Genomic DNA, 22,646 nt, shown 5'->3' with positions numbered 1-22,646 from the left:
AAACAAAACAAAGCAAACAAACAAAACGCACAGTACCTCACTGTCACTCGGTATCCTCATCTGAGAAATGGGAATAAAAGGTGCCATATGACAGAGGGTGGAGAGGGCTGGGGGTATAAATGAGGGATAAGGGGAGGGCAGCAGCTCCCTACCGGCCAGCATGGATCTACAGTTGACCTTGAATAACACAGATCTGACCTGTGCTGGTCTATTCACACACAGATTGTCTTCCAACTCTGCCACCCCTGAGACAGCAGGACCAGCCCTGTCTCTTTCTCCTCCTTAGCCTATTCAACACGAAGACAAGGAGGACGAAGGCCTCTGTGATGATCCACTTCTTCCATTTAATGAATAGTGAATGTATTTTCTCTTCCATATGATATTCTTTTTTTTGGAGACAGAGTCCTGTTCTGTCACTCAGACTACAGTGCAGGGGCCTAATCACAGCTCAGTGCAGCCTCGAATTCCTGGGTTCAAGCGATCCTCCTGCTTCAGCCTGCCAAAGTGCTGGGACTACAAGCATGAACCACTACATCCAGTCTGATTTTCTTCCTTTTCTTTTCTTTTTTAAATTTTTTTGAGACAGAGTCTCACTCTATCACCCTGGGTATAGTGCTGTGGCGTTGTAGCTCACAGCAACCTCAAACTTCTGGGTTCAATCTATCCTCTTGCCTCAGACTCCAAGTAGCTGGGACTACAGGCACCCACCACAATGCCCAACTAATTTTTCTATTTTTAGTTGAGACAGGGTCTTGCTCTTGCTCGGGCTGGTCTTGAACTCCTGAGCTGAGATGATCCACCCTCCTTTGCCTCCCAGAGTGCTGGAATTACATGCAGAGCCACCATGCCCTGCCCCTACATAGAGATTTTCAACTGCAAAGAGGGTCGGTGCCCCAACCCCCACATTGCCTAAGGGTCAACTGAATTCTGATATTATAATGCACCACTGTCCAAGAGAACTCTCTGCAATGGTGGGGAAATGTTCTATCTGTGCTGTCTGAGACAGCAGCCTCTAGCCACATGTGGCCACTGAGTGCTTGACATGTGGTAAGTGTGACTGAGGGGCAGAATTTTTAATTCAGTTTAAGCTAATGTAAATGTCAATGGCCACATGCGGCTGTGGTTATAGTGGCTACTGTACTGGACAGTGGGTCTAACCACGGGCTCTTGTTTGGAGCCACTTCTGCCTGAATCCGCAGAGCTCTGCTGCTTCTGCTACTTTGCCCAGCCTCACTGCCTCACGGGGCTCTTATCGGAGAAGCCATGGAGATCACAGCCAGAGTAAGGGAACATTACAGACAGTGTGACGCCCAAGAGCTTGGGTGGCTCAGCCTCTGCCCTACAAGGGCTGCTCATGTCAGGCTCATCCGGTCCTCCCAGGAGTCCCACAGTGAGGCACCACAACAACCCATTTACAGAAGGACAAACTGAGGCATGGTGAGGCCATTGCTGCACCCAAACCCAGGCAGGTTCCAAGATAGAAACTGAACCTTCAGGACCCTAGACTTCTTTTTTTCTGAGACAGAATTTCACTTTGTCACCTAGGCTGGAGTGCCATGGTGTCATAGCTCAATGCAGCATCAAACTCCTGGGCTCAAGTGATCCTCCTGCCTTAGCCTCCTAAATCTGAGACTATAGGTATATACCATTGTGCCCAGCTGATTAAAAAAAAAATTTTTTTTTTTTTGTAGAGACAGGGTCTCACTATGTTGTTCAGGCTGGTCTCAAATGCCTGGCCTCAAATTATCCTCCCTCCTCGTCCTCACAAAGTGCTGGGATTACAAATGTGAGCCACTATGCCAAGCCGAGGTCCTAGACTCTTTGTGACTGGGCAGAGTGGGCAGGATGGGGTGGCTTAGCACTCCTGAATTGAAACTACCCGGGAGAGCACTGGAGCTGGTCTGATATTGGTGTTTTTTTTTTTTTTTTGTTTGTTTGTTTGTTTTGAGACAGTTTCATTTTGTCATCTTCCGTAGAGTGCTGTGGCATCACAGTTCACAGCAACCTCTAACTCTTGGGCTTAAGCGATTGTCTTGCCTTAGCCTCCCAAGTAGGGTATTTGATGGTTTATAAAATAGTGCTCATTGCCAAGGCGTGCGCAGGGGGTGGGAGGGTGAGTTCACAGGTAGAGTTTCTGGCCCGAATCTGGTCTCTCTCACAGGAAGGGCACTTCTGCCCTCTGTTTTCTCTCTCAGAGTTGTACATAACTTTGAAGTTTAAAAAGGGGGTACTACTAAAAGTAATAAAAAGTTGAAAGTTATTTGAACTGGAGCAATGTTCTCAGACATTAATGTGTGTCCAAATCACCTGGTAATCTTGCTTCTAAGTTGTGCACCTAGGTGAGGCTGAGCACCTGTATTTCCCAGGGGATGCTGGCCCCAGAGCACATGCCAAGGAGCAAGGAGCTAAGTGCTCTTCTCGCCCCCCAGTCCATTTCAGAATAAAGAATGAACCCCCCTCCTCTATTCCTCCAGTTCTGCATAGGGCTGTGGCTCAAGATTAGGCCTTGGAATCATCCAGACCTGGATTTGAACCTCAACTGTCACTATTACTAGCCATATAACCTTGCAAAGGGGACTTTGCCCTGAGGCCTCAGTTTGCTCATCTGTAAATGGGGAAAGTGGGACACCTGTGATGTGCTTACAGAAGAGTCTGGCACAGAGAAGGAAAGCTGTCTATAAAACTATTCTGTAACTGTGAACATCTTCCTCCTCCTCCTCAGTATCATCAGACTGTCCTTAACAGGGGTTCTCAACCTTCCTAATGCCTCCTAATGCCATGGCCCTTTAACACAGTTCCTCATGTTGTGGTGACCCCCAACCATAAAATTATTTTCGTTGCTACCTCATAACTGTAATTTTGCTACTCTTATGAATCGTAATGTAAATATCTGATATGCAGAATGATTTTCATTGTCACAAAGGGGTCACAACCCATAGGTTGAGAACTGCTGTAAGAGGAAGGACGGAGAGGTGGAAAGAGCATTGATGTCAGGGAAAACTGGGTTTACACTGTGTCTTGCCACTCCACGCTCTGTCTTGCAGTCTTCGAAGATAATGACATCTAGCTTGTCTGGGATTTATGGTGACCCTGTCCAGGGCTGGACACTTAATTGACTGCTACACTGGCCAAGCGAGGTGGCTCATACTTATAATCCTAGCACTCTGGGAGGCAGAGGCAGGTGGATTGCTTGAGCTCAGGAGTTCGAGACCAACCTAAGCAAGAGCGAGACCCCGTCTCCAAAGAAAAGAAAAAAGAAAAACTTGCCAGGTGGTGGATGTCTGTAGTCCCAGCTACTTGGGAGGCTGAGGCAGGAAGATAGCTTGAGGCCAGGAATTTGATGTTGCTGTGAGCTATGGTGCCATGGCACTCTACTCAGGGCAACAGAATAAGAGTCTGTCTCAAAAAAAAAAATTGACCGCTATGTTAAAAGTTATCATTTATTCACACTGGATCAGAAGAACAAATCTTTTCTCCATTCTGGACACAGTCCACCATCCCATATGTAAATCCAGCACCTATTTGCCACAGAGTAGGGGCCCACAGAATCATGTTCGGGCTTTTAATCTTTCCTGCAAGAAGATTCTGTAACCTGCACAGATCAGGTGGGGGCTGATCCTCTAACTGTGAGAATCAGTGTGGGCAAGTCCTCTCCTCTCTGGGGTTTTAAGAACATAAACAAGATCAGAGTAGAGAGCCCTGACTTATAAGAACTCTAAGGTCTTTTTAGAAGTCTAACCTTATGAGTCTATTGTTATTAACAATCTAATTTCTTTCTTTCCTTCTTTTTTTTTTTTTTGAGACAAGACTCTCACTCTGTTGCCTTTGGTAGAGTGCCGGGGCATCATAGCTCACAGCAAACTCAAACTCTTGGGCTCAAGTGGTCCTCTTGCCTCAGCCTCCCGAGTAGCTATGACTATAGGTGCCCACCACAATGCCTGGCTAGTTTTTCTACTTTTAGTAGAGATGGGGTTTCACTCTTGCTCAGGCTGGTCTTGAACTCCTGAGCTCAAGCAATCCATCTGCCTTGGCCTTACAAGTATTAGGATTACAGGTGTGAGCCACCATGCCTGGCTATCAACCTAATTACTGTTATAAACACTTCAAATTTCCACTTAGAGGGCTTGATGGGCCAGCAGTTTCTCCACTCTGGGCCTCAGTTTCCCCCTCTGTAGAGCAGTGGTCTCAGCTGGTGGAGACAGCCTACAGGGGGCCAACCCCTGGGTTCACAGTCCGACTCTGCCACTTCTAGTTGCCTAATCTTGGGCAAAGGACCTTACCTCTCTGAGCCTCATTGCCATAAGGAATAAATAGAACAAATCCACAGAAAATGCTTAGCGCAGATCCTGGCTCATGGCAAGCTCTCAATAAATGTTAACTATTATCATCATTATCTCTGGCTCGGTATTGAGGGTTCTAGACAAGAGGGCAAATCTCTTCTGCGTTTACTACCTGCAGCAGCCCCTCCAGTGGAGCTGTGGCTGGCACCGCCTTTTCACCTTTGTTGCAGAGTTTGAACAAGAGCTCTGGGGCCTAAACTCAACTCCCTGGGCAGGTGCAGGTTCTGGGGGTACATATCTGAGAACAGGAGTGTCTGGGGCTGTGGGCCCCAGGCCTGCCTCCCTCCCTCCCCCTTCCTTGCTCCCATTCTCACTCTCAGCAGCTCTCTTGGGACCCCCATGGTGGGCTTCTGCCTTTCCCCGGACTATAGGGCCCCCACCAGCCCATCTCACAGGCCTCTGATGGAGCCCCTCCACCTCCGCCTGCCATGACAACAGCTGTGCATGGGTTTCCAGGCAACAAGGGGCATCCTGCCACTCTTCTTACTCTCCTGCCACCCCCTGTCTGGCAGAGCCACCCCAGCCTCAGGGACTGGAAAGGGAAGGGGAGGGAGGGTCCCTAAACTCACAGGTGAGGTCTCCTGAGCCCTGCAGAGAGGAGTCAAAGATGTGTTCCCTTCAGCCCAGCAAGGATGATGGTGGAGGAACAACTGCTGGGTCTAAGCACTGCCGTGGCCTTAAGGGGAGCTCTGTCATCTGCACCCTGATCAGGATATGAGGCCAAACGAGGACCCCTCCTTCTGGAACAGAGTCCTGCACCCACGACCATAGCTTGCTGATAAAGACCATACCCCATGTCCTCCAGGATGGCCCCAGCTGTCCACCTCCACTGGGGCCAAAGATATGGCCGTAGGGAGACCTACCCCCCGCCTATGGGCTGTGATCTGGCAACGTGCTGAGGGTAAGTGTGGGGTCTGTGGCTGGCCCCAGCCACTAGGAAGCTGAGAGGACAGAATACAATATGGTGGCTTTGTGCAATGATGACTCTAGAATAGTGGGAGGGGCTGAGGGTGTCCAACCAGAGCCTGGCCCTGCAGGACTTGAATGTGCTCGGTACCACTTCTCCCATATCAGGGGCACAAGAGGGAGCCCTTTAGGTAGAAGCTGGGCCCAGTGCAGCAGGGCTCAGAGTCAGGCAAACTGAAGGGGAGAAGGGTGCAGGTCAGGGAGGGGTAGAGGGAGGGGCAGAGAGAGCCATGGAAGAGGAAGGAACGGGAGCAACAGCAGGGGCTGCACGCGGCCAACTGTAGGATAGACCCAAGCAAGTTAGAGTGGAGAGTGGGGGTGGCCCTTGGGGCACCTGAGTACAGTCCATTGCCACTTAGGGGAAAGAAAGTTTCAAAAGAAGCCGGTGATCTGGATGTTCATGTAAAAATCACTAAAAAAATGTTGGCAGCAAATTAGACATGTTGCAAGGACTGGGGAAAATAGCACTTCTGGTTCAGAGGGCCCCGGAATCAGTGCCCAGGGACACAACAGGAAGAAGCAGAGGCGGCCAGGAGATAGGCAGGAACAACACCAGAGTTGACCGAGAGTGACACAGAGGGACAGAGAAGAGAGGCACAGGTCTGGAGGATGAAGGAGAACTGGGAGACATGGGGGCCAGGGAGGGTGAAGGGTCAGTCCCTGGGATGAGGAGGAGAGAGAGAGAGAGATAAGGCTCAGGTGACACCTTACCACAGCCAGAGAGAGCGGGATGGGGAGTGATGACAGAGGGAGAGATGATGGGGGATCAATACTGTGCCACCAGGTGAGACAAGTGACCAACAGAGGTGGGGAGGAGAGGAGACAGGGTGGGGACCCTGGCAGGGACACAGAGACGGGGTACAGGAAGCTTACACAGGAAGTAAGTAACTGTGTGTCTGACTCCGTGGTGCTGAGCCCCTCTCACAGCGCCTCTGCTTGAAGATCTGCCTCCCCCCATGGCCCTGACAGCGGGTGTGCACGATGTGTGCATGTACACTGAGCTGAAGCTCTGCTTGCAAGGGCTGTCAGGGGCCCTGATACCCGTCTTCATTCTGTTGTCCTTGGATGATGAGGAGACCCCCTGAGGAGCCCTCTGAGATGAGAAGCATTCTCCCAAAAGTCTCTGAATGGAGTAAAGGGCGAATGCTGGAGCCCAGTGGGGCTGGGCCTCCCTCCGGCACACACAGGTGCCCCTGGGCGCCAGGTGTGACTGTGTGTGTGTCTGTGGTAGCAGCGTGTGGGGCTGCATCCCCACAGTCTGGGGCACCTCTGTGCCTCTTGCTTTGTGTCTCTCTGTGAGCATGAGGCCATGTGGCCCATGAGGCATGCCACTGTGGGTGAGGGCCTCTCTGCCTTTGTCTCTTCCCCAGGTTGTCATGGAGGAGGGAATGCGTGTGTCTGTGTGCACATAACCACAGGTCTGGGGGCTGCTCTCCCTCTTTCTCCTGGCCTCTGGCTGACTCTGAGTGTGGGAGGTGCGTCTGTAACTAGGCCTCTCTGATTCCACATCTAGGCCTCTGTGTGCATGTGCAATGCGTGTGTGTGCATGGATATATGTGTGCAAGGGCATCTCTGTGTCATTCTTGCATGCTCCCACTTTCCCTCTGTGGGTAATTTGGGGTCTCTCTGACAAGTTAGAAACTGCTTCCCTTCTGCACCTCCCGTGGCTTCCTGCACGCCCTCCCTGAGTCTGCGGCTCCCTGTGTCTGCCTCTGCCACTTGCTCTCAGCTGCAATGGCGTTTGTCCGCGTGTCCGTCTCCCTGACTATCCCTTTCAGTTGGAAATTAAGTAAGTAACTGTGTGTCTGACTCCGTGGTGCTGAGCCCTGGTCACCCCAGTTGTGTGTGTCTGTTTGGGAGGCTGACACCCCTCTCTCATTCTAGCTGCTCCTCTGCTCCGCTTGGCTTCCACCCTTCCCTTCCTTGCCTGAGAGTCTCTTTCCTACCTTTCTGCTGCTTTACTCTTGGTCCCTCCCTTCTGAATATGCATTCGGACAATCCGATGGCCGGGATGAGAGGGGAAGGGAAGGAGGAAGGTGCGAAAGGGAAGGGGAGCCTATGAAACATGGTTAGAAGGAGCAAGGAGACAGATGACGCTACAGCAGGAAGGAGGTGCTGCTCCTGGCCGTGGTCCTGGGCTGCGAGGGGGGTGGGTGGGATATTTTAGCGGGGAGAGGATGCTGCCGAGTGCCTGGACCAGGAGGGAAGCCGACTCCAGCTTCTCCCAGCTGCCGCTGGAGCCCGAGTTCCTGTCTGGCGGCTGCGCGGCCAGGACTTCGGATGTGAGGCGCATAGCAATGGGGCGCTGCGGAGGCTCGACTGCAGCTCCCAGCTGGAAAGGGGGGCAGGGAGGGGGCTGAGGGGCAGCCCTGAGGCTCCCTTCCCCCCATTCCCAGCTGGGCTCTCCCCAGGGGAATTCCCCACCCAGAGAGAAAGTCAGTCGCCCGGGGCTGTAGGGAGCAGGGCAGGGAGGAGGAGAGGGTGCTCAGAGGAAAGCACAGGTGAGGGTGCCCAGGAAGGAGATGGAGGTGGGGAGGGAAGGGGAAGAGGGGTGGGCTAGAGGCCACTGCGGGCACTGGATACTCAGAGCCCTGGAAGAGACTGGCTGGGCCCCAGGCCAGAGAGGAGGAACCTCAGAAATAGGAGCAGGAGGACATGGGAGGAACTTTGGAGCCTGGGCCTTGGGGTCCCTGGAATTGATGGGGACTTGGCATGAGAGATGCCAGAAAGGACTGGAGGGGTCTGAAATTGGGGTGTTCTGTGGGGTGAGGAGATGGAACAGAGGGGTCTAAGATTGAGGTGAGGAGACAGAAATGGAGAGGTCTGTGAGTGAAGAAAAGTCATAGAAGAGGGTCCCCAAAGATCTGGGTCCAAGGAGAGGCTAGGGGTGCTAGGGAGAAAGGGGAGAGGCTGGGTCCTAAGCAGGGAGACGAAGGGCCTGGGGAGGATGGGCTAGAGGAGAGGCAAATTTGGGGTCTCCTGGAGAGAGGGTCAAGGGAGGGGACATCGGGGGTGATAGGGCCAGAGATGGGAAGTGAGAGGATCCTGAGAGGAGGGGAAAGTGCCTTAGAAGGTCCTAGAAGAGCAGGTGTGTGTGGGGAGGCAAGCCTCCAAGAGGGGAAGGTCCTCAAGGGGGAGGGTTAAGGAAGGTGGGAGAGAGGCAGTGGTCCCAGAGAAACGTGCCCAAGGATAAAGGCGTGAAGCAGAAAGGGGTCAAGGAAGGGAGTATTGCCAAGAGGGAGGGGCAGGGGTCCCGGCCGCCCACTAGGAGAGCTTGTGTGACCCCAGAGGGAAAAAGCCTGAAGACTGGGGAGGGGGTTGTCTCACTCCCCAGTCACCCCCTCCGTCTTTCCCATTTTCACTTCCCAAACTCCCCGGTTCTCCCCGGTTGCCACGGCAACCGCTCCTGCCAGGCGCGGTCACCAAGGAAACCCCGTGCCCGCCTCTCCCCCCCTTCCCATCACTGGCATGCCCCTCCACCCCAAGCAGCAGAGGTGTGGAGGGTGGGAGGGGCAATGGGGGGTAGGAAGAACCCGGACTCTGGTCTGAGAAAGGGGGGCCCAGACCTGCGCCGGTGAGACCCCCCTACCCTAAGCCTGCGTCCTCAACCCCACAGTTGGACACGCAGCGATCGCTGGACATACACCCCCCCCACACACCCATCCTTAGGCAGAGGCGACCCCCCCCACAGAACTCACCCGTCCCAGACCCCCCCACTAGCCGCCTCCCCCACAGGCTTCTGCTCTCCCACAGGCCCCGCCCACTGTCCTCTGCAGTCCCCCCACCATCCCAGAGGAGGCCTAAGACCACTATCCCCCAATTAGAGAATAGCCCCCACACCGTCCGCGGTTCCGCCTTCACCCCCACCCCCCACGCCCGACCAGTGCCTCTCGAAGGCTACTCACAGCGAGGAAAGGGTCTCCTTCTGGGGGCAGCATGCCCGGCCGGTGGGGGGAGGACCCCCCCAATGAGGCGCGGGAATTGGGGTGCAAGGCCCGCAGCTGGGAGAAGCGGGGGGCGGGGCGGCGGCCGGGCCGGAGTCTCTCGAGTTCTCCCCCCTCCCCGGCTCCTGGGTGGGGAGGGGGCTTCCGCAGCGGCGGCGGCGGCGGGGTTGGGGGGGCCCGCTCTGCCTCCGCGCCCGCTAGCCCGCCTGCCGCCCGGCCCGGCGCCCTCGCCCGCCGGCCCGCCGCCCGCCTTCCTTCTTGCCTTCCTTTCTTTCCTTCTTTCTTTCCTAGCTTCCTTCCTTCCAGCCTTCCTTCCTTCCTTCCTTCCTCCCTCCTCGGGCCCGCCGGCGCCGCTCTCCCCCCACCCCACCCCCCCCCAGGCCCCGGCCCCGGCCCCGGCCCCCGCCTCGGACGGTGCGGCAGCGACCGAGAGCAGCCGAGAGCGGCGGAGACGGGAGCGGAATACTGATGACGGTGGGGGAGCGGCGGGAGGGGAGGGAAGGAGGGAGGGGAGGGCGCCGCGAGGGGGGAGAGGATGCCCGGGAAGGAGAGGAGGGGGGAGTGGTGGGGGGAGAGGAGGGAGGGAGGGCAGAGAGGAGGAGAGGGAGGAAGGGAGGAGGGGGAAGGAAGGGAGAGGATGGGTGAAGGAGGGAAAGGGAGGAGGGGGAAGGAGGAAGAGAGGGAGAATGGAGAGGAAGGGTGAAGGGGTGGAGAGGAGAGGAAGGAGGAAAGGGAAAGGGAGAAAAGGAGAGGGAAGGAGAGAAGAAGAAGAAAGGAAGGAAGAGAGAAGAGGGTGGAGAAAAGAGAAGGGAGAAGGGGGAGGAAGGAGGAGGTAGAAAAAAGGGAGGGAGAAGGGGAGAGAGGAGGGAAGAGATAGAAGAGGGGAATGTGTAGAGGGAGGGAGAGAAGGGAAGCCCGAGGAGGAGCTCCTAGTACACCTCAGTCCCTGGAATGAATGGGGCAGTGAGGAGAGTGAAGGGGAAGGGTGGGAAGGGGCGGAGGGGAAGAAGTGCTGGAGCAGGGGGAGTAGGCAGAGGAGAGGTGGGAGGAGTGGAGAGAAATGGCTGGAGGGCTGAGGGCAGAGAAGAGAGGGGAGCTAGCAGAGCAGGAAAGAGAGAAGCTTGGAAGAAGGACAGGAGAGAGGGAAGAAGGCAAAGCTCTGAGGAAAAAGTGGGAGGCAGAGAGTGGAGGGGGAAGAATAGGGTGGGGTGGGTGCTGGCGGGACAAAGAAGATGGCAGGTAGGAGCAAAGCTGGACAGAGAGGGAAGAACCAATGGAGGTGGGGGGTGGAAAGGAGACATCTCCAGGAGGGGGAGAAGAGGCTGGGGAGCCGGAGCTGTGAAGGCCCAAGGTGAATGTGGACAGGGCTGGTGGAGAGGTAGAGGTCCTTTCTTGGACCTCGCTGTCCATGTGCCCACTTCACCCATACTCCTGAGAAAGAGAAGGATGGCCCTCACACCCATTTGCCAGCCCAGGATGCTGAGGCTCTCAGAGGAGCAAGGGTGGGATTCAAATGCTCTCTTATAGGCTCTGTGTAGGCCTGAAGGAGCTGGAGAAGAGGCTGGTCCTGGTTTACAGCCTCTGGCCTGGACCTGTCAGGAGTTGCTTGGGAGGGACAGAGGGCACAGACCCCACAGACTCCCCTCCTCCCCACATTCTCTCATCCCCTCACGTGTCTGCAGCCAGCAAGGGGTGTTGGGGACACATTTAGAGCTGTGAAGTTGAAGCTGCACCTTGGGTGCAGGGAGCGGGAAGGAGGGTGCAGAGGCCTCAGAGAAGTCACTGTGACCTCCCTGCTTACCCCTCTACACCCCCGTCTCACCCCTCTACTCTCTATCTATCACCTCCCATGAAGGAGGGGGGACACCAAGGAAGGGGGACATTGGGAATTAGGGGCAACCCAGAATGGGGCTGAGAAGAGGAAGCCCCTGTTTAGGGCACCGAATATTCTTCCAGATGTCAAAATTAGGGCAGAAATTTCACCCCTTCCTGTCCCCGCCAAAAGTCTGACCACTAACTTAGGACATGGAGAAGAGGGACAATAAAGGCTCCTTCTCTCAGTTCCAGAGAGACTGACTATGCTTCTTCACCCTTCTTCTGCGAGCCCCAGGGAGGGGAAGTGTGGCCTTGCCACCCCACAGGCAGAAATGGGGCCAAATGGAAGCCAGTCTGGGGAAGGTCAGGTTGGGAAGCGGGAAGGAAACTGGGCCAGACAGACATCTGTAATGAACTAGAGCAGGAGCTAGACCCAAAGTTCACAAGAGAAGTGAGGTCGCAGATGGGTGTGTGAGAAGCAGCTGGGGGGTGGGGTACTGGCTAATGCTAAGCCTGAGGCCTGCAGAGAGGGGAACTGAGACATGGGGAGAACAGCAGATGTACTGGGGAGCTTTGGGTTCCACACCTGGGCTCAGCAGAGATCTACTCTAGGAGACTGGACTAGTGAACATGTGTGTGCACCGTAGGCCCTAGCACAGAGGAGGCCCAGGATCAATGGTAACACAAGCAAAATAGTAATAACACGGCAGACAGTGGTTCCTCTTGCCTGCTCTGGACCAGGTACTGTGTCAAGGACCTAGTGAGCAGAGCATCACATTGGTTGCCTGCAGCTTGCTGTGCCAGCCTACTAGGTATGTGGGTACCCTGATGTGCTCAGCATTAACCCTTTTGTCATAAGAAGGTCTCTGAGAAATCAAGCAAGGTCAAGGTGGGCTCTTAGAGAGGTAGGGAGGTCTTCCAATATTGTAACAAGCAATGAACCCCCAGGAACACCAAGTCTAAATCTCAGCCCTGCTTAAAATGTACAATTTGTCTCTGTTTCACAAAAAGAGAAGTGATTAGCTATCAATCACCAGTGTTCACTGAGTACCATTTGAAGCCCTGAGAACCAGCTAGAGAGCAGACTGAGCAAGCCTTGGACCCTGTGGCGCTAACCCTCTGGGGTGGGGGTGTGGGGAGGATATCCAAAAACCTATTTCTGAAAGCAGTACAAGCTATGAAACAAGTAAGAGGGCAATTAGGAAGAAGAGAGACTGGTGAGAGTTGAGTTGGACTTGAGGTGATCAAGGGAGGCCTCCTAGAGGAGGTGGCTTTTGTGCCTAAACAGTGAGAAGGAGGCAGCTTCATGTGCTCGGGGGAGCACCCAGGCAGAGGCTCTGGGATGGCAGCAAGCTGGGCCTGTTGAGAGCTGGAAATAAGACAAAGATGGTGGAAACACAGCAAGAGAAGCAGAATAGAAAAAGATAAGGATGGAGCCCTAGGTCTAACTCAAACACAAAAGCAAGCCTTTACTTTTCTCTGTTCCCTACACTTCACCCGAAAGCTTAACTCAAATATCCAACTCAAGTGACAGTCCTAAACGTGTGCACCCTGATCCCTATTATTTTTCATTCACATTTTCAACACAGACTGAGGTCTGTGATGCACCAGAAACTGTATTAGGTAAGAGATGGTGGCAGAGACCTTCCATAGTAATGAAGGCTTAGAGGTATTTTCACTATTTCAGAAAACCAAAGGGAAGGGCAGTGCTTGTGGCTCAGTGAGTAGGGCACCAGCCCCATATACCGAGGGTGGCATGTTTGAATTTGGCCCTGGCCAAACTACAACAAAAAAATAGCTGGGCATTGTGGCAGGCACCTCTAGTCCCAGCTACTCAGGAGGCTGAGGCAAGAGAATCTCCTAAGCTCAGGTGTTTGGAGGTTGCTGTGAGCTGTGTGACACCACGGCACTCTACCAAGGGCGATAAAGTGAGAGTCTGTTTCTACAAAAAAAAAAAGAAGAAGAAGAAGAAGAAAAGAAAAGAAAAGAAAACCAAAGGGAAATTGTACATTTCCTTTAGGATGACATTTCAGAGGTTAACTTAAAAATCAGATTTCTCTGCTTTAAACTAACTAAACAACAACAACAGTGTGTTCACTGGTTGTCTTCTGATCAGAAGTTCTCGTTGGCAGTTAAGTATACTTTTTTTTTTTTTTTTTGCCGTTTTGGCCGGGGCTGGGTTTGAACCCTCCACCTCCGGCATATGGGGGCGGTGCCCTACTCCTTTGAGCCACAGGCACCACCCAGTTAAGTATACTTTTGGTATACTTTTGATAAATAAAATATGGAGCCAGTGCAGTGGCTCATACCTGTAATCCTCGCGTGCTGGGAGGCTGAGGCAGGTTCATTGCTTGAGCTCAGGAGTTCAAGGCCAAGCAAGAGTAAGATCTTGTCTGTACTAAAAATAGAAAAAGTAGCTGGGTGTTGTGGCAGGCACTTGTGGTTCCAGCTACTTGGGAGGCTGAGCTTAACTCAACTTAATGTTTAGTTTGCTCAGAAAAATCCCTCAAAGTGGGAATGCTGGGCACAATGGCTAAAGGAATCCCCACCACCTGTGTGTGCACATTACATTGCTAAGCCCTAGACCTGATCCCCAATTCTGACCATCAATATGTGCTATGATCTGAATGTGTCCCCCAAATTCATATGTTGGAATATAATTGACAGTAATAGTATGAAGAGGTGGGCTCTGTATGGAGTAATTAAGTCATGAGGGCAGCTACCCTTGTGCGTGGGATTACTGACTTTATAAAAGAGGCTGTTTGGTCCTTCTGTCATGTGAGGACAGTCTGTTGATACCTTGATCTTGGATTTCCAAGCCTTCAGAACTGTGAGAAAGAAATTTCTATTGTTTATAAATTCTCTGGTCTAAGGCATTGTGTTACAGCAGCCTGAATGGACTAAGACACTGTGCTGCTGCTGCTTCTTTTTTTTTTTTTGAGACAGAGTCTTAGTTTGTTGCCCTCTGTAGAGTGCTATGGCATCATAGTTCACAGCAATCTCAACTCTTGGGTTCAAGAGATCCCCTTGTGGCTCGGAGCCTGTGGCTCAAGCAGCTAAGGTGCCAGCCACATACACCTGAGCTGGCGGGTTCGAATCCAGCCCGGGCCCGCCAAACAACAATGATGGCTGCAACCAAAAAATAGCCAGGCGTTGTGGCGGGTGCCTATAGTCCCAGCTACTTGGGAGGCGGAGGCAGGAGAATCGCTTGAGCCCAGGAGTTGGAGGTTGCTTTGAGCTGTGATGCCACAGCACTCTACCCAGGGCGACAGCTTGAGGCTCTGTCTCAAAAAAAAAAAAAAAAAAAGAGAGAGATCCCCTTGCCTCCCAAGTAACTGGGATTATAGGTGCCAACCACAATGCCCAGCTATTTTTAGAGATGGGGTCTTGCTCTTGCTCAGTCTAGTAGTGAACTCCTGAGTTCAAGCAATCCACCTACCTTGGTCTCCCAGAGCATCAAGATTAAAGGCATGAGCCACCACCCCCAGCCTGACACTCATGCTTCTAATCCAAATCCTACCTAGCTATCAGGAGAGACAGGAAACCACTAAAAGGGGGAACACAGAGCTGGACACTCAGTTTTCACATCAAGGTAACTTTCATGTTGCCTGCTAGTCAGGTGTCTAAACCATCTGTATTGATCCTGAGTCAGTGTGACAGACTGCATTTCCTGGGAATGACTGCAATACTAGCCCTAATCCCACACACTCTTCTTGCAACAGGATACCTCAATGTGCATGCCTCTGGAAAGTGAGCGGGCTTCTGTGACTTTTTCAACCAATAGCCTGTAGCTTCCAAGTCTTTAGGTCATAAAAGAGATGCAGCTTCTGTTTTATTTGCTGGAATATTAGCTCTTAACCCTTTGGAAGCTATGTGAGCCACCTGATTGCAATGAGGCTGCCAAGCTGGGAGGAAGCTCAGACTACCCCATGTAGAGAGACCCTGAGAGAGGCGTTGAGACTCCATGGACAGAGAAGGCAGCTTGGCCAGCACACAGCTGCTCTTGCTCCCCCTACAGCAACCCTAGACACTATCTCACTGCATCCTCTTTAGAGAACCAGAGCCAGAACTGCCCCACTGAGTGCATTCCAAGTTGTTGACTCACAGAAATCTTAGATGAATAAAATAATTTTGTTACTTGGAGCCACTAAGTATTGGGGTGATTTGTTGGTCAGCATTAGATAACTGCAGCAGTCAGCAACACAGAACACTAGGGCTCAAGTTCTTCACCAGATAAGATACTCTCAATCCATCTACTTCCACCAGCTGTTGAAAGTTTGGCTGAAATAAGCATGCATGCCCATCCTGATCTTTGTTTCTAGATGTTAGTGCCCACTAAAAGGAACCAGACTCCTTGGAAAAATGGCTGCTTTCAGGTTTGGGGAAGGGCAAGTATAAAGTAAGCCTGGGCGAATTTTTTGTGCCAAAAAGGCAAGGCAGTGTTCAAAAATGAATAAGGTCATGTTAAAAGAACACAGGAGCCAGTCTGAAGGGGCTACTGCTGGCCAAAGTTGGGACAATCTGATCATAAAAAAAAAAAAGACTGTATGAATGGTGACACATTTTGTTTGTATGTAAAACATGCATAGGTGTGTATGTATGTGTAAAAATATATACCACATAAATGGACACGATAGACATAATGATATATGACAGAATGACAGTCGCTATTTGGAACCCCCAAATTCATCTCTGCAATGACCTCTGGTTACTCATATGTTGCCAAAGTCTCACCCTATCGGTTTCTAATTATAAGGGGAAAATACGCCTTTATATTGGTCACCATCTTAACAAAGTGATGAAACTTAACATCATCAATATGGGACAACCTGGCTTTATATGCCTCCTGATGTGATGCAATGTACAAAACACAGCATCACTTAGGAAGTTTTCGCACCAATAAAGTTTAAGGCGAATTAAGGCTTAAGACTCCTGGTTCCCAAACTGCATGCTGAGACACTGGAGGGGAACTATAGCAAATTTACAGCAAGGCTACCACAGTGCTGTGCTGGTAAATGTTAAACAATCAGTTCTCCGGAAAAAGTTGTCATTGAATTCTGTAATATCAACATTCAGCAGAGAAGACAGCCATTGTTCTTCCATCTTGGAAAGCCAGTATACAGCTCACACTGGGTATAGGATTTCTAAAATTTTCAAGTGAAACACAGTGATACTTGATAGCGATCAGATACCACTGTAACCTTCTAGCGCAGGGTAGTTCACAGTTTAACATTCAGTTGTGCTACGTTTGGGGGACGATACTATTTTTGTGAATCTGAATTTTTGGCAGTTCTGTCATTAAAAGCAAGCACTGCCCATTTATGGAGTAGGAGATGAAGGTGGTGGCATCCAATATGATTCTGAAGTTTCAGAGATTACACAAGGGCCCCGCTGGTGCACATACCCCATTAGTAAGCAATCAGTGACATTTAAGAATGAAATAAAATATTGTTTTCCTTCAACTTACGAGTTGTTACGACATAATACTTCTTAAGTCACACAGACCTAGCTACTTAATAACTGAAGCCATTAAGTATTTCTTTTTAGCCTAGGGACACCATAAAATAATTACACTAAAGGCACTGTGATCTGTGAACGTGGGGAACCTCTGCACTTGACCTTATCTCCATCCACAGGAACTAGGACAGAGAAACAAGTTAAAAGACACCATGGAGAAACAATCGGGCAAATCCAGAGCGTGAGGCATTCTAGGAGACAACAATAAGACGGGGCTCTTCAAATAGTCGATGTGGGGAAGGGGTGTTGGATAAGAGCCGTACAAGAAGTGTAAAAAAGAGAAAAAGTTGGAATGGTTGCTGTAGATTAAAAGAGACTAAGGCGATGTAACAGTCACATGCAATGCATGAGCCTTGCATGTGTCCTGATTAGGAACATTTTTTAAAAGTCCTAAAGATAATCTCTGGACAATTGGGATTATGTGAATTTGGACTTGATCTCAGAAACTTTAATAAATATTCATTTTCTTAGCTGTGATGTGATGTAATATTGTGGTCATGCAGAATGCTCTTATTCTTGGGAGAGTCAGGCTGAAGCACTTACGCCTGCAACTTACTTTCAAGCAAATATCAACAATGACTGAATCTAAATCAATGGGTATATGGATGCTCATTAATTTTTTTCAACTTTCTGTATATTTAACATTTTTCATAAAAAATATCGGGAGGAGTAGCTGAGAGAAGTGACATCTAGGGCAGGTTGTCATTTGCAATGAAGCCCCCTTCCTTCTGCACAGACCTTTCTCCCTGTCTTAAATTGGCATTTAAGGTTATTCTAGTATCACCCATCTAAAAGATCACCATCCCCAGCATGTCCTCCTCTGACACATCTCCCTGAAGCCACCACCCTGTTCTCTTACTCTCCTCAGCAAAACTTTTGAAAGGCTCATTATCTCCTCTCTTCAAAAACCAGCTGGGCTTCTGCCTCCCCCGCACCTCTCAGCTGACCTTGTCAAGGCCACTGGTGACCTCCATACTGAAAATCCAGTCGCCACTTCTCCATACTCATCCCACTTTCATTCAGTAGCACTCAACATATGCCTCCTTGACCTATTTCTTGTCTTGGCTTCAGTGATTCTGAACCTTCTTGGTGGTCGCCAATGGTGGAGTTACCTTGACCTACTTGACTGAGTCTTCTCAGACTCCTTAGCAGGTCTCTTCTTCTCTTGGTCCCTAAATGTGTGAGGGAGCCACAAGGCCCAAGCCCTCTTTGCGCTCTGCTCTCTGTCCCTGGGTGATCTCACCTGGTTCTGTGCTTTCCACTCAGGCAGCTCGTGACTCCTCTACGTGGGATTCCAGCCTTGACCTTCACACTGAGCTCTACCTACAGGCATATTAAGTGGCTACTCGACACCTCCACTTCTCCGGTGGAACACGGTCCAATGGGGACTTCAACTCCCACCCCACTGCCCACACACACCTGCTTTGCTTCCAGTCTTCCTTATCTCAACAAACTGTACCACTGTCCACTCAGTTGCTGAGGAAAGGGTGTGGAAATAGTTCTTGAGGGCACTCTTGTCCTAACCCTCCATATCCAATTATCCAGTCCTATGGGTAAACCTCCAAAATACATTTCTTTTCTTTTTTGAGACAGAGTCTCACTATGTTGCCCTTGGTGGAGTGCTGTGGCATCACAGCTCACAGCAACCTCAAACTCTTGGGCTTAAGTGAATCACTTGCTTCAGTCTCCCAAGTAGCTGGGACTACAGGCACCCTCCACAACGCCCAGCTATTTTTTTTTTTTTTTTTGGTTGAGATTGTCATTGTTGCTTGGCAGGCCCAGGCTGGGTTCGAACCCCCCGGCTCTGATGTATGTGGCTGGCGCCCTAGATGCTGGGCTACAAGCACTGAGCCATCAAAAATACGTTTTAATCACTCCCTTCTTTCCATCCTTTCTGCCACCATCCTGTCTCCTGTGGCCAGCTGAAGGCGTCTCCCCAGCCTTATTACTTTTGCTCTTCCCTTCCTACAGTCCATTCTCCACAGACTAACAAGAGTGAACTTGTTGAAAAGTAGGTCAGATCATGTTAACCCCTAAATTAAAACCCTCTGAGGACTAGCCACCATACCTGGAGTGAAAGCCACACTCTTTACTCCTATAAGGCCCTACGTGGTCTGGGCCCTGACACTGCCCCACTCTCATCTCTTGCCTCTCTGTCCTCTACTCACCATGCTCCAGCTTCTTCCACTACAGGGAGCTCATTCCCACTACCAGCTACTCTCTGCCCGAAGTGCTCATCACCCAGACCTTCACGTGCTCATCACCCAGACCTTCATATGCTGGCTTCTTGTTTTTAGATCTCATATCACCTCCTCAATGGAGCCTTTCTTGTCCTATTTGTGGTCCCTGTCTGTAACACTACAGTGCTCTATTTTCTTCACAGCCCTCATTGATAACTGAAATTGTCTTATTTGTTTCTCTACTACTCACTGACAGTCTTCAAACTCCGTAAAAACAAAGACCTGGTCTATTCTCAGTGATGACTACATTCCCAGTGTCTAGAAAATGCCAGGCAAATCGCATATTTTCATTAAATTTGTTGGGTTCATCCAGTTTTCTATGCACTTTAAGTGCTCTTCTTGAAATAGAATCATCGCTCAACATAACAAAACAGCAATTGTTTTTGTTGGTCTACTATGCAGTAGAGGAGCACTTGAGTTATCTATTGCCCTACCAACAATCCTGAGAGGAAGGTGCTATTATCCTCCTCATTTTACAGAGAAGACTCAACTTCAAAGAAGTAAAGTACTCATAGGAGGCCACACAGTAAGGAAGTGTTAGAGTTTGGATTCCGAAACTGCTCTATTTGATGACAAAGCACATGCTCTTTCTACTCTGCCACACTGGGACTAATTGAATCATAAGGATTTTTTCATTATGAACTTAATAAATTAGGAACTCCTGCTTATGGCCGTGATGGAGTAACTGGTACCAGATGTATCCTCCTGCAATAAATTGTAAACTTGGACAAAATAGAGGAGGCCACTGTTTTCAGGCATTGAAGAGGACTACGATCCTTGAGAGAAAGAAAATGCCAAAGGCAAGCCCTTCTGTTTTCCCAGGCTTCTGACCCAGAGCACCGTCCCGGCCAAGGTACAGGGCCATGGAGGTGAATGAAGCAGAGCCAAACCAAGAAGGCAGAGAGAGGGTTCATGGGGCTGCTGAAATGGCTGGGATTAGAGGGACAAGATAGGGGAGAAGAGGGGACTTCTCCCCTAGGCACCCAATAGTCTGTGCAGGGGTTCACCCCGGGTCCTTCTCTGGGGACTGGGTTGTCTGCAGAAGGCAAGACTCTACAAGGAGGTGCAGTAGGGATCAGCTGCTGCAGCATGATTTTTCAACTGTTGTGCCATGAAAGGATCTTAGGTGTGTCGCGAAAAATTTAAAAGATCATTGATTAAATTATTTTTGGAAGAACTTCAAAGCCCAGTAAGTATATTCTCTCTCTCTCTTTTTTTTTTTTTTGAGACAGAATCTCACTATGTGGCCCTCGGTAGAATGCCATGGTGTCACAGCTCACAGCAACCTCAAACCCTTGGGCTTAAGCAATTCTTTTGCCTCAGCCTCCCAAGTAGCTGGGTCTATAGGAGCCCGCCACATCGCCCGAATATTTTTGTTGTTGTTGTTGCTGTTGTCATTGTTGTTTCGCTGGCCTGGAGCAGGTTAGAATCTGCCACCCTTGGTGTACGTGGCTGGTGCCATAACCACTGTGCTATGGGCGCCGAGCCTATATTCTCTTTTTTTTTGATAATTTAAGTGTGCTACAAAAGTTTAACTATAGGTTCAAGTGTGCTGTGAGATAAAAAAGGTTGAAAAACCCTGCGCTACAGGGATGAGAGCTGGAGAGAAAATAAAGAGGTCAGCAGTGCCAGGAGATGGAAGTTAAGGTCCCAGCCTAGTCAGGGCCTCATTAAGCTCCCTGGCATTCCTCTGAAAACCTAGAAAGGCCATGCTTCAGCAGTAAGGCACACACCCCATAGGGCCACCTCCTGGGACTAAGAACAGAACTGAAATAGGCCTATCCGAATGATAAGTAAAAACCAAGCCTGAGAGGATCCAAAATGTCTTCTGGCAACTGCCTTCGAGGACAAACTCATCACTTTTTAAGGGGAGAGAGCACAACCCAGGTTCCACGGTACGCACCATTCACAATGTTCAACATGCAACTTAAAAAACACAAGCCTGTGAGACACAGAAAAATGTGCCCCAAAACACAGACAAAAAATGCAGTCAATAGAAACAGAACTGGAGATAACCCAGATGTTGGAACTGGGAGACAAGAACTTTAAATAGCTGTTATACATATGTTTGAGAACTTAAAGAAAAAGATGGTACAGTGAGTGAAAGATGGAAAATCTCAGCAGAGATACGGAAACTATAAAAAGAATCAAAGGGAAATTGTAGACCTTACACAAACGCAGAAAATAGAGGAGGAAGAAACACTTCCAAAATCATTTTACAAGGCAGCATAATCCTGAAAGCGAAACCTGACATTATAAGAAAATTATAGACCTATATCCCTTATGATCACAGATGGAAAAATATTTAATAAAATATTAGAAAATCAAAATAGTAATATATGAAAAGGTTAATACATCATAAGCAAGTGGGATTTAGATCGGGAAAGCTAGATTTGTTTAACATTCAAAAAGCAGTGAATGTGGCCGGGTGTGGTGTCTCATGCCTGTAATCCCAGCATGTTGGGAGGCTAAGGCAAGAGGATTGCTTGAGCCCAGGAGTTTGAGACCAGCCTGAGCAACACAGCAAACCCTTCTTTCTACAAACAGTAGAAAAATTAGCTAGGCATGGTGGCGAATGCTTGCCATTCCAGCTACTTAGGTAGCTGAGGCAGGAAGATCACTTGAGCCTAGGAGTTTGAGGGTTTAGTGAGTGACTGCACTCTAGCCTGGGCAATAGAACGAGACTCTGTCTCCAAAACAAAGAAACAAAAAACTCTAGTGAATGTGACAATAAAGGAAAAAGTTCTACCATTATCTCAATAGATACAGACAAAAACTGTGAAATGTTCTTTATTCACAGATAGCCTATATGTGGAAAACCCTAAGGAATTTAGAAAAACAATTTCTAAAACAAATATGTGAATTTATCTTGCAGTGTTGCAAGGTAAAAGTTTAATATAATAATTTTTAAATCATGTTTTTATACCACAGAGCAAAACAAAATATTTATTTATTTATTTATTTATTTAAGACGGTCTCTCTATGTCGCCCTTGATAGAGTGCCGTGGTGTCACAGCTCTTAGCAACCTTAACCTCTCAGGCTTAAGCGATTCTCTTGCCTCAGCCTCCTAAGTTGCTGGGACTACAGGTGCCACCACAATGCCCGGCTATTTGTTGTTGTTGTTGTTATTTTTGTTTTAGCAGGCCTTGGCTGGGTTAGAACCCACCAGCCCTAATGTATGTGGCCAGTGCCCTAACCATGGAGCTACAGGCACTGAGTTGAAAAACAAAAATTTTAAATTCCACTTAAAAGAGTATCAGAGGTCCAGGAGCAGAGGCTCACACCTATAATCCTAGCACTCTGGGAGGCCAAGTCAGGTGAATTGCTTGGCTCAGGAGTTCAAGACTGGCCTGAGTTAGAGCAAGACCCCGTCTCTAAAAACAGCCAGGCGTTGTGGCAGGCACCCATCGTCCCAGCTATTTGGGAGGCTGAGGCGAGAGGATCACTTGAGCCCAAGAGTTTTTGAGGTTGCTGTGAGCTATGGTACTATGGCACTTTACCGAGGGTGACAAAGTGAAACTCTGTCTCAAAAAAAAATATATATATATATATATAAATAAAAAATAAGAGTATTAAACATATAAATTCATAGGAATAACTTAAAAGATATGTAAGACTTCTTTGCTGAATAGTATACAACATTGCTGAAGGAATAAATAGGAAGCTATATTGTGTTTATGAATTAGAAGACTCAATATTGTTAAGATGTCATTTCTCTCCAAATTGATCTATAGATTCAATGCAATGTCAATCAGAATTCCAATGGGCTCTTTGTAGAAAGTGGCAAGTTTGACCTAAAAGTTACGTGGAAATGTACATTATC

The 22,646-nt window shown here is 49.6% G+C and overlaps 1 protein-coding gene across 2 annotated transcripts in view; it reads right to left on the bottom strand.

The window, feature by feature from the left end:
- The window catches only part of LRRC4B (leucine rich repeat containing 4B), a 47,239-nt gene extending 37,405 nt beyond the window's left edge, over positions 1 to 9,834 (bottom strand). The window contains exon 1 of one of the 2 annotated variants that reach the window (XM_053605649.1): positions 9,212 to 9,834. The gene's annotated coding sequence lies outside the window, so the exon portion shown is untranslated. The remainder of the gene's footprint in view (positions 1 to 9,211) is intronic. The other variant, XM_053605654.1, reaches the window with a different exon arrangement.
- Between the last annotated feature and the right edge of the window lie 12,812 nt (positions 9,835 to 22,646).

The sequence above is a fragment of the Nycticebus coucang genome, chromosome 10, assembly GCF_027406575.1.
Source record: "Nycticebus coucang isolate mNycCou1 chromosome 10, mNycCou1.pri, whole genome shotgun sequence".
Classification (NCBI taxonomy): Eukaryota; Metazoa; Chordata; class Mammalia; order Primates; family Lorisidae; genus Nycticebus; species Nycticebus coucang.
This window is presented reverse-complemented; position numbering and strand designations above follow the sequence as displayed.